We start from the raw sequence: 10,659 nt of genomic DNA on the forward strand, positions 1-10,659 counted from the left end.
CGTTCTTACAGCTCGTAACATCCAGCCCTGGGGTTCAGAGCGCACCACCTCGAACCCACCGCTAAGTATTAACCTAGTGCTTCAGCCGGGCTGCTTCTCATCATCCCGCGAGCTCAGCCCCCACGGTACCATCTGTGCTCAAAGCACCGCCCAGCCCCAGCAGATTTATGGGATGCTGCAATCATTGAACCCCTCTGCTCCTTCCCGGTGCTGGCCCCAAAGTTACAGCCCATGGAACCCGGGGCCCCTTCCCGTGCTGGCCCCGATGTGCAGGCAACCTGGGGGGTGCAGCAGGGTGCGGAGCAGCAGTGTGTGGCCCTGCAGGGATGCAGAGAAAGGGGAACTGGCCTGGGGTGCAGCAGGGCTGCCGATCCCACTCTAAAGTGTCTCTGAGCTCTCAGGCTGATGCAGAAACCACACAACGTAACTGTTTTCAGAGGCCCAGAGGAACAGGCAGAGCCGTTCCACGCTTACCGCACGCACTGAGCTCAGCATCCTCTCACCCTTCCCTGCCCCTTCTTCTTCCCTGCCGATAAATGCATGGCAGCTGTTGCTGACACCACCAAAACCCAGACGCTTATGCCTCAGTTCTCTGCACAGCTGAAATAACAGCAGCCTCCCAGCCGTGCAGCCCCGCGGCTTTATTTCCAATGAAAGCATGGATATAGGGGCTGCACATCCAGATCTGCCCAGGGCACCTCCTGCCTGGGCAGGAAAGGATTAACAAAGCTGAAATACTCCTCAACTTGAAAATGTACCAGGCAGGAGGATGAAGGAGGACAATGCAAGCTATTGTCCCGCTTATCTGGAGCTGCAGAGGGTCAATGGGACCTCCAGGGCTACACTATGGGAAAGGGAATAGAGCCCTGCACAAGGGCTGCACGCAGCCACACAACTTTGAGATGCTCTGTGGGGGTGATGCCAATCCTGACCCTGCATGCCATGCAGCATCGTGTGATGCAGCGAGATGTGCTCTGCAATGCAATGGGTCACATGCAGAGCTGAGCTCGGTGCATGCAGAGATTGGGATCCTCCAGAGCAATCAGTGCTGCCCTCAGGGCTGCAGGGTCATGGAGAGAGAAGCCAGGGTTCAGCTCTTGGGGAGGTGAAACTGTGGCCCCACAGCTGGGATGGCTCAGCACTGAGTGCACAGAACACATAGCAGCACTGCTCGTCTGCAGCTGCAGACCTCTGTAGAACCCCCCAGCTTTGTCTGACCTCTACAGAAAGCTGTGGGGCTGTTTGAGGGGTGGCATTCATCCGTCCCTTGGTTGACCACTAAAGATAATTCCAGGAGAGAAACACTTCTGATAATGGATAATAAATAATACAGTGGCAGGAAGGCAATGGTGAGGGTTTAAAAATAGCCAGGCAGTTTCCTTTTCCCTCTCCTGGGAACCTTCTGGGCCTGAAAAGCAAAACACTCCAAGCGGGGTCAGGAACCCCAGTTCAGGATGTTTGCTCAGCACTGCCAACCCCACACACTCAGACATTGGGGCCGGCGCTCCTGAGCACCGTGAGACCCAAAGCAAAGACATGCTCAGGGCTTCTGCTTTGCCTCTGAAGGGCAACCATCAGACAACGGCCTTGGGCTCCTCCCCTACAGCTGTGAAGGTCTTAAAAATTTGTGCAAGTTCTCATCTTTGAGGTTCCTTCCAACCCAAGCCATTCTGTGACTCTTGGATTGTCTTACAGGCACGTGACTCCGGGATTGGGGATTTAAGGAGACCATTCACTATTGAACGACTCAGTGAAATAATAATAACAATAAAAATAATCGTTTCATATTTGGCAAACTCAGCAAAAGCTTTTCACAACATGCTGAGCACTTCGTGTTGACGTCAGCTGTGAGCATCAGCAGCAAAGACAGACACAGGCTGCGGGAAACCCCTTGCTTGGTTCCTTCCCATCACTCCACAGTGAGCATTTGGCTGAATAAACACAAACTGGTGCCCCTTCAGATCGCAGATCTGCCCTCATCTGCCACAGCTTGTAGCCCGCAGGCTTCCCCACGTGGCAAATGATGCAGAACAGGCAACAAATGGGCACTTGTGCCAATGCTGAGCCAATGCCCTGGGTGAGCTCAGCGCCTCTGGGGCAGCACTGCAGGTTCAGACCCTACATTTGTCTCAGCACCAGTGCTCAGTGCATGCTCTGAGTTTTCTCCCAGCATACACAAGCTCATCCCATAACCCAGGAGCACCCCCAGCTCCATCCCGCCCTCCCCCAAGCTGCTTTTCCAAGGCCCAGTCTTAGCTGGAAGGTGATGATGATCATGATGATGATAATCATTACTGGCATTTCTCATAAAACGAAGAACTAGCACCACTTCCTCATCTATTCCAGGGAAAAACCCTCAGACCTTGTGCAAGAAGGGAACCTGATGTCACCGCCGCACTCAGCACACCCTAACACTGATGTGAAGTTACGGCACCGCTCCCAAAATCCAGGAACCAACAGATCCCAGCCAGCTCTCCTAACGATCATCAGTGCCTAACGAAGGAAGCACACCAACTCCCCCGGCATTAGGAGTTCACCTCTCCACCCCACACTGCTGCACTTCATCCTGCAGCCCCGTGCACAGCTGGGCACAGCATCTCCTGCAGAGCCACACAAATTTGGAAGACAAAGCAGCTTGCAGGAACATTTCCACCCCATCCTACTTCTTATCTTTGACAGCTGGACTAAATGATCTTAGAGGTCTCTTCCAACCTTTGTAATTCCACGGTTCATACCAATCCACTTTGCCATGGTATTGGAGCCCCTTCTGTTCAGGGTTGATAACTTCAACCTCTGGTTTTTAGACCTGCAGACCTCTGAGTATGGAGCAGAACGCTACCAGCAAGGGGAATCAAGGCATTTTCTGAGGAATATTCACTGAACTTCTGGCTCCTCCAGGAGCACAGTGCAAGAAATACGCATCAGTGTCTGCAGCATGTCAGGCTTCAGGTCAGCTGAAGCCTGACATGCTGCAGACACTGATGCGTATTTCTTGCACTGTGTGTCTTTGAAGGCAGTGTTTTTCTCATTGCTGCCTTTCTGCCAGAATGTTTTTGTCAGCTCATGTAACAAACACCACTTCAGGTACTCGTAACCAAAAGGAAAACAGGAAACCCCTTCTTTCTGTGTTGCTTAGCAATCAGCATACAGCCAGCTTGGGGCTCCTGGCTGCACTGAGTTGTAGCTTCCACCTTTGCTCGGCTGATAGAAGGGAAAGGACAAAGCACTGGTATGAAAGAGAAGAGCTATGAAGCCACAGAAACAGGCTGGGAAAGTCATGGATGGGTGTAACTCCTAAAGAGAGGATAAATTCTTCTCTGAAATCAAAACATGTAATAGAAAAATAGGGTGACATCATCAGAAGCCATTACATATATAGAAATACAGCTCTGGCCATCGCTGCAGCACCAACAAAGTGCTCTGAGCCCAGCGGGGTCCCTCTGCACTGCTTCCCAAAGGGAACAGAATCCACAGAGGAACATGGATAGGATGGGAGCTCAGCCTCTCAGACCCGCACTCAAGGGCAGGGAGTACATTTTTCCAGCGATGGTAAATAGCCAAAATGACGCTTTCAGCTGAATTGTGTAAAAGGAGGCTCTCAGAAACACGAGGATCTGGCACCGGATCAATAGAGAACTCCCAGTGGATAACAAAGAAACGTTGCTCATTGCCAGTGTGTTTTCCAGCCCTGCTCTTACCCCTCCTCCGGCCCATTTAGTGCAGTTAGCCCAGAACAGGATTGAGGTGGTGCACATTGAAATCTCAGATCCTGGAAACGCAGCACTAAGGTGAACCTGCGCACAGCATTAATGCTAGAAGTACACAAGCAAGGGTACCCAAAGAAATCCAGTTAAACAGGAACAAAGCCCTTCAGTGGCAGCTATGGAAAGGGGATGTTCCAACAATGGTTCTGCATCGGGGAAAGCGTACAGCAGAAGCTGTTATGGCACGAGCACGGGGAGGCAGAGCTCCTATGGAAGGACAGCATCTGACAGAGACAGCCCAGGGGAAACTCCTCTCTGTCCAGGCTGGGATGTGGAGAGCAGATATGGACAGAGTCTGTCAGTGCTGAGCAAGTGAGCAGCAGGAGAGGAGCCTGGAAGTGCTGAAAGCCCAGACCTCAGTATTGCCCCTACGACACATAAACAGCCAAATGGCTTAAAAGTCACTTAGGAACTGCAAAAGTCTGTTGGCCACCGCAGGTATTGGTAAACCCTCAGAACAAAGGATGCTTTAACACAAAAATTTTCCTCTCTCTTGGTAATGACCACTTTAAAGGTTTCCGCCCCACAATGTTTCAGCGGGGGAAGTCATCCCAGTTGTGCCTCCCAGATTTCCGTGGGGGTTTTGTGGCCACACGACCCCACTGGGCCGCCTCCATCCCTCGGAGGGCACTGCTCCTCCTGCCCACCTCAGCTCCACGCACCAAAGAATTTCAGTTTCCATTAAAATACCATTGCCATCCTGTGAGCCTAAAATTGCACAAAACTGAGAGCGAAAACGTTTTTGCGGCTGAAGCGTTTGTAAGCAGTGCCTCCCACGTGGACCTGCTGGTGCTGAACAGCACACAACCTCACGCTGCAGAGGCTCAGAGGAATCCACAGGATTCCCTACCTCCTCTCAGCCATCTCATATTCACACAGATTTAATTGGTCTGCCAACCCTCTGCCAAATCTGCATGATGTTGGGTTCAGAAGTCATTTGGGGAAAGGACGCAGACACAGACAGGCACCCAGCAGGGAGAAAGGCCAGAGAATGTGATCCAGGAGGGTCAGGAAGCAGACAGTGAGCACCACGAGCTGCTCCCTATGGGCTGGGTCCACCTTCAATGCCATTCTTGCAGCATCCGAGAGCTTTTCCCACCTCTGATCATGGCTCATGCTGATCAATCCTGTCCTGCACAGCCACCATCCATTTTTGTCACCTCAGCAGCTCACACCATTACGTACACATGGTTAATTACCCCATTTCTATTTGCAATGCACTGCTGAGGAGCTGTGTCAGTGTTTCCATGACACGCAGCGTGGCAGCATGCAGGTGCAACACCAGCCCGGCATGCACTGAGTCACCTTCTTGCAAAATCCAAAGCCCTGCAGAGCTCTGCTTCCCCTCCCAGACTCAGTGGACGTTCAGTGCCACTTGCAAAGCTCTCTACTGTGCAGCCTGGAAATGGAGGCTGGTCAGAGGTCTTTGAAGGGGCTTTGCTGCTGCAATGCAGCCAGCAGAATTGCCAGAGCCGTGCCTTGGGCTGACCCCAAAAGAACCAAGGATAGAACCAAGGATAGAGGGCAGGGTGGGGCGCAGGCTTTGTGCAGTAGGAAAAGCTGGAGCTGTGCCCTGCAGCCCGTCCCTCTCCTGCCTCGTGCTTCCCCCATCCCTCTGCCAAAGGGGAAGGGAAATCCGGGATTTTCTGCTGCTTTTCAGTAGGGATTAGTCTCCATTTCCTGGCTCCAGCAGTTCGGGGGCTGCCTCGGTATGACCTCCACAGACAGGGACTTCCCATCCCTCAGACCCCATCCCAATGCCCCACAAGTGCCCCAGCTGTGCAGGTCCGACAGCCTCCAGGCTGCCACGAAAGGCCATTTCTCCTCCATCCTCCCTATCTGGAGCTCTTACCTTGCACATCGTTTCAAGGATGGGAAGCAGAAGTGCAGGGGGAAGGTTCCTATGACAAAAGGAAAAACCCGAACTCTGATAGCAACACACAGAGATGCCCAAGGGGAGAAGAAAAGGGTGAAACAGGAGTATTTTTTAGGATTATTTTTTAAGAGTAAGATTCTTACCATGGAGGCACAGGGGAAGAGGAGCACTGGGGATGCTGTCCTTGGCCACCATCGGCACCGAGGGAGCACCTGAAGGTTTCGGCCGCGCACCGCAGCTCCCCTCTCAGACAGCCTGTGTGACCCACACACGTGGCCCCAGCAGTTAAAAATACCAAATATCACAAGTTCTGCCCAAACGGAGCCACCAGCACATTACAGCACGGTCATATGATGGAGCGAGAGCTGCTCCTCTGCCAGGCGGGACGGAGCCAACCCTCACTGCATAAATACCAAAATCACGCAATGAAATCACTCTGGGTTAGCATCAGAGCCAGCCCTGGCTGCATCCAGCTGTGCTCCGTGATGGGCTGCAGCACTCAGCTGTCCTGCGAGCACATCACACTGAGACCAAAGGGGCTGTCTGCATCGCACGGAGGCCAGGGCTCCAAGCTGAGCAGCTCCTCAGCACTATTTGCAGCCCAAGTGGTGAAATTCAGCCCTAATTTGCACTCTCACTGTGACGATGCTGGGACATTTCAGAGCACGATGAGAGCGGAGTGTATGTCAGCAGGAAACGAGGGCACTGGGGAAGCCACATCTGAAGGCAGGGCAGGGTCTGGCTCCAGGCAATTAGTTGTGCATCTGCTCTGCAGAGACACGTCTGCAGAGTAAAAGCTGCAAGGAGAAGGGCCTCCTGCCTTTGGCCGTCAGACAGAGCTGGTGCTGATGCGGCGGGGAGGAGAAAGAGCAAAGCAGCAGGGAAACTCTTGAGGATGTCACCCTGAACACCACATCACGTCCTCAGTGCGAGTTAGGGAGCAGCGCTGCCAAAGGCAGCAGTGATTGATGACCTTCTGCCCCATCTCTTTAATAGGGGAATGCTGCTACTGGATAGATGGGCACAGCCTTGCTGGGAGAATTCCCAGAATCCCTGGGATTTTACAGTGCTTTCCTGGATCTCTGCCCTTGCAGACGAGAATTCAGCCTGGGTGACTTCTTGCACAGTTTCCAGCTTTCCTCAAAGAAGCCAAGTGATGATTCATCCCAGTAGAAAGTTTGGCCAAGAGGAGGGATGGAGGGATTTGTTGTTTTTGACTGTAATTGTGGTCAGGAAACAGTCCCAGTGCTTGGCTTCAGCTCCTTCTTCTCAATAACATCTACCATACACAGGCAGTGGAAAAGAAACAGCCTTTGATATAAACACGACAAAGCCTTTGATTCATTGTGGGGCTGTTTGCAGCGGCGGCTTTGGACCAGCACCCGACTCTGCCCCATGACCTGTACAAGCACCAGATCCCCCTTCCACCAGGTGAAAGCCCCTTGTGTGGAACAAAGTGCTGACAGGATGGGTGCTGGGTGCTCGGCCATCAGCAAGGGTTCCCCAATGGGATGGGAGGCTCCATGCCGTGTGTCTGCAGCTCACCCCATTGCCCAAAGGCTCCCATGGGATGCCGGCGGCACTCAGCCTTCCAAGTCTGGAGAGGAAGGCTCAATTCCTACCCCTTCACAGCCATCTCTGTCAGCCTGAAGCCCCAGGGCAGCTTCAATGCCCAATTAGTGCTGGGAAGATCGCTCCATTCCCACCGGCTCCAGCCAGGATTCATTGATTGCCATTTCCGCAGCACTCCACGGTGCAACCGGTGCTGCAGAGCGGTGCATTTCCGAGTAATGAAGCTAGAAATTAGTAACTCATTACCACTGATCTGAAAGATTTTTTTCTATGTGCATTACACCCAAGGTAACAGTCAGCTAAAACGTGTGAAGCCTGGATGAGGTCTCTAAAAGAGGCAGGGAAAGAGCGGTGTCACAGCAAACCTGGGCACGAACCATCCCTTCCATCTCCAGCTTCCCCCAGGCCTGGCTCTAAGGTCAAACGAAGCTTTTATCTCCCCCTCTATGCCAGTACACTGGGAAAAAAATATAATATCAGAAGAATAAATTAGCATGTGAAATGTAATTTGACTAATTAGCCCAGTGGAGTGGAAAATGTTGGCGAACTGCTTTGAAGTCAAAACGACCGCGCTGACGAGGCCATCACTGAGGAGAGGGGATGTGGGGGCACCAGGGTGGGCTGGGGGGCACGGAGAGGGCAGCAGCGGGGTCACCTCACCCCATGGTTCCTAGGAGTGTTCCCAGGACACACAGCCCCAGAGGGACACCCCTAGGGATGAGATGGTCCCATCCTGGCATTGTCCCATCACTCACGAGAGCGGATGTTGCCGATGAAGCTGACTAACTAACTTGCCCTCCAGCTCCATCGTGTTACAGAACTGCCCGAGCTGCCACAAAAAGCTGTTATGTCGCTTACGACAGTCCGCTCATTGATTTCCCCATTTCCCAGATATAGAAACTGTTACTCTTTTATTAGCAAAGCTTTGGAAATCCCTACCCATAATAGCAAGAGAAGCATCCGGGGAAATGTTGCAACTGCTTTGGCTGGGCTATGGAAGGGAAGGACTGACAGTCCCATGGAAAGCCATCAGGGAAGGTGGAAATAAGAGCTTGGGGGTGGCTGGGGCGATGCTCCCCATCCAGCTGCCAGCACCCAAATGTGGGCATGGGCAGCACACATCACTACATCCCTTCCCATCACGGGCTGCAAAGTGCAAACTCAACAGGGGAAATGTACTGGGTGCACTGAAGAGTGGCAGGGCACAGTGCTGCATCCTTTCCCATAAGGTAGACCCATAGCGTCTGCTCTCATCCCTGCAGACCTGCCTGGGTTTACCCAGAAGCAGCAGCTCTGGGCTGGGGCCAGCCCTGCAGCATGGGCAATATTCAGCTGCTTGCTCCCTGCTGGAATAAATGCCTGGACCCTGTTCAGTTATTAGAGCTTCACTGGGGTGTGTGCATCCAAAATCCCAGTGTAATTCCAGTGCACACCTAAATTTCTCCCAAATTCTGCACAAGCACAGTGAGGCATTGGCTGTATGAGTGCAGGCACTTCACCCACACTTGCTGGCAGAGGCAGCAAGCATCCCTCGCATGGGTGTCCCTCTTACAAACACACAGGCAGAGCCCCAGTGTAAGTGAGAATATGGAGAATGTGCTCTCCATGGTTAGAGTTTTCATCAGAATGCACTCACCCTTTCCACTCTGCACAGCGGAGTGAATGCCCAACAGGGGCTGAGGGCAGGGATGCCCCACCACACTGCTGAGCAAGGAACAGTGAAAAACCCAGGCAAGCCAGAAGTGCCCTCCAACAGTGCCCGACCCCCCTGATCATCATTACTTGTTATTATTCTCCAGTAAAACCATGGATATGATTAGCAAGAGGAAGTCATTCCAAGCATGGAGAGCATCCCCTGCTCCATCCTGACTGCTGCCCAGGTGGGCTCCACTCTCCAGATCTGCTTTCCACCAATCCCAGCCTACACCACAGGGAAACCCAGCCCCAGGTGCCGCTATGGCATGGTGCAAGCTGCTGACAAACCCAGCTAAATGAGAATAAAGCTTCCAACCAAGAGGTCAGCAGCTCCCTCCCCTCCTTAGCATCACTCACTGCCTCCCCTCCTCCTTCCCAAGGTTCCACGCCCCGCTGGCTCTGCAGTGGCCAACACAGGTATCCTCATTAGCACAGCAGCACTGTAGGTGCTGGAAAAGCCCGAGGCTGTTTCTAAATATAGGAGCTCCATCCCTGCTGGGATGGAGGGGCTGGGGCTGCACACCCCTGCAAGGTGCTCGCAGGGAGCCCTCCGTGCTTCCAGCGCTCCTCTCCATGTCACTGTATCCCTGTGAGCACACAGATAGAAGGAGAAGAAGAGAAGGTAGCATTCTCCACCACGCACTAATTGCTCACCAGCAAGAAACTGCTGATTACAGGCACCTTTGGGGAGGACACACACTGAAGAGCACAGTAAGAGCATGGGCTTCCCCTGCTCATCAGCTTTGCCTCAATGCTACCAGCACCTGGAGCACATCCCAAACTCTCACACAGCTGGGGAACTGCCCACTAAACCCCCTGTTAGCTCTGGAAAGCATTCAACCCTTTTTGGGGCTCTCCATCAGGTTTAGCAGGGGGGCCTTTCCCCCACAGTCAGATTCCTGGTGTATTCCTGCAATGGGCAGAGTTAAGGTGACAAGAGGCGGATCCAAGCGTAGGAGTTTATCTGCCTGGATGCTGCAGCCCTGCTGCTTTGCTGTGTGTCAGCGCCATGGGCAGGGCGGCCAGAAAAGCGGAGCCATTCCCAGCCCGGACACCAGCAGCCAACCCACCCTTCTGCACCACCACCACGCAGGGAGGCATCGTCTGCATCCCAGACCCCTCCTTCCATGATGCATTTTGCAAGAGCTTCGCACAGCCTGTCTCGAAACACGGCGCTTCGGGAAAGAACGGCTGCACCCGGAGGCGGTGCCACCTTCATCTCTGCCACGAGTTCACCAGCCCCGGGGTGGGGTCACGGCTCCTGGCTGCCCCCCCGAACACCCACCCGGCCCCGGCCTCGCCTCCACTCACGTCGTCGTCCTGCACGCTCAGAGGGATGTCCAACATGCACATCTGCACCGGCTGCACCAGCGCCTTCTGCACGTTGAACAAAGGTTTCGCCTCCATCTTCCCCGGCACGGAGGGGCTGCTCATTCTTCTCTCTCCTCCGCCGCCCCTCGTCCAGCAGCAGCTCCAACCCGGGCGGAGAGGCAGAGCAAAGACCTTTCCCTGCTCGGTTTTCTCAGCGCATCTTGCCAACAGCTGCCGTCGCTCCGAGAGCTTTTATTTCCTTCCCCGCAAATCAAAGGGCTGCGAGGAGCCGCGCCGGGAGGCGGTGTGTGCGGGTGTGCGTGCGGCGGGCGATGCTCCCGAGCTGGCGGAGCAGCCCTGTGCCAGCATGCCGCGGCACGCCGCTTTCCACCGCTCCTTTCTTTCTTGCTTTCTTCCTTTCTTCCTTTCTTTCTTTCTTTC

Source organism: Tetrao urogallus (assembly GCF_951394365.1).
Source record: "Tetrao urogallus genome assembly, chromosome: 19".
NCBI classification, from domain to species: Eukaryota; Metazoa; Chordata; class Aves; order Galliformes; family Phasianidae; genus Tetrao; species Tetrao urogallus.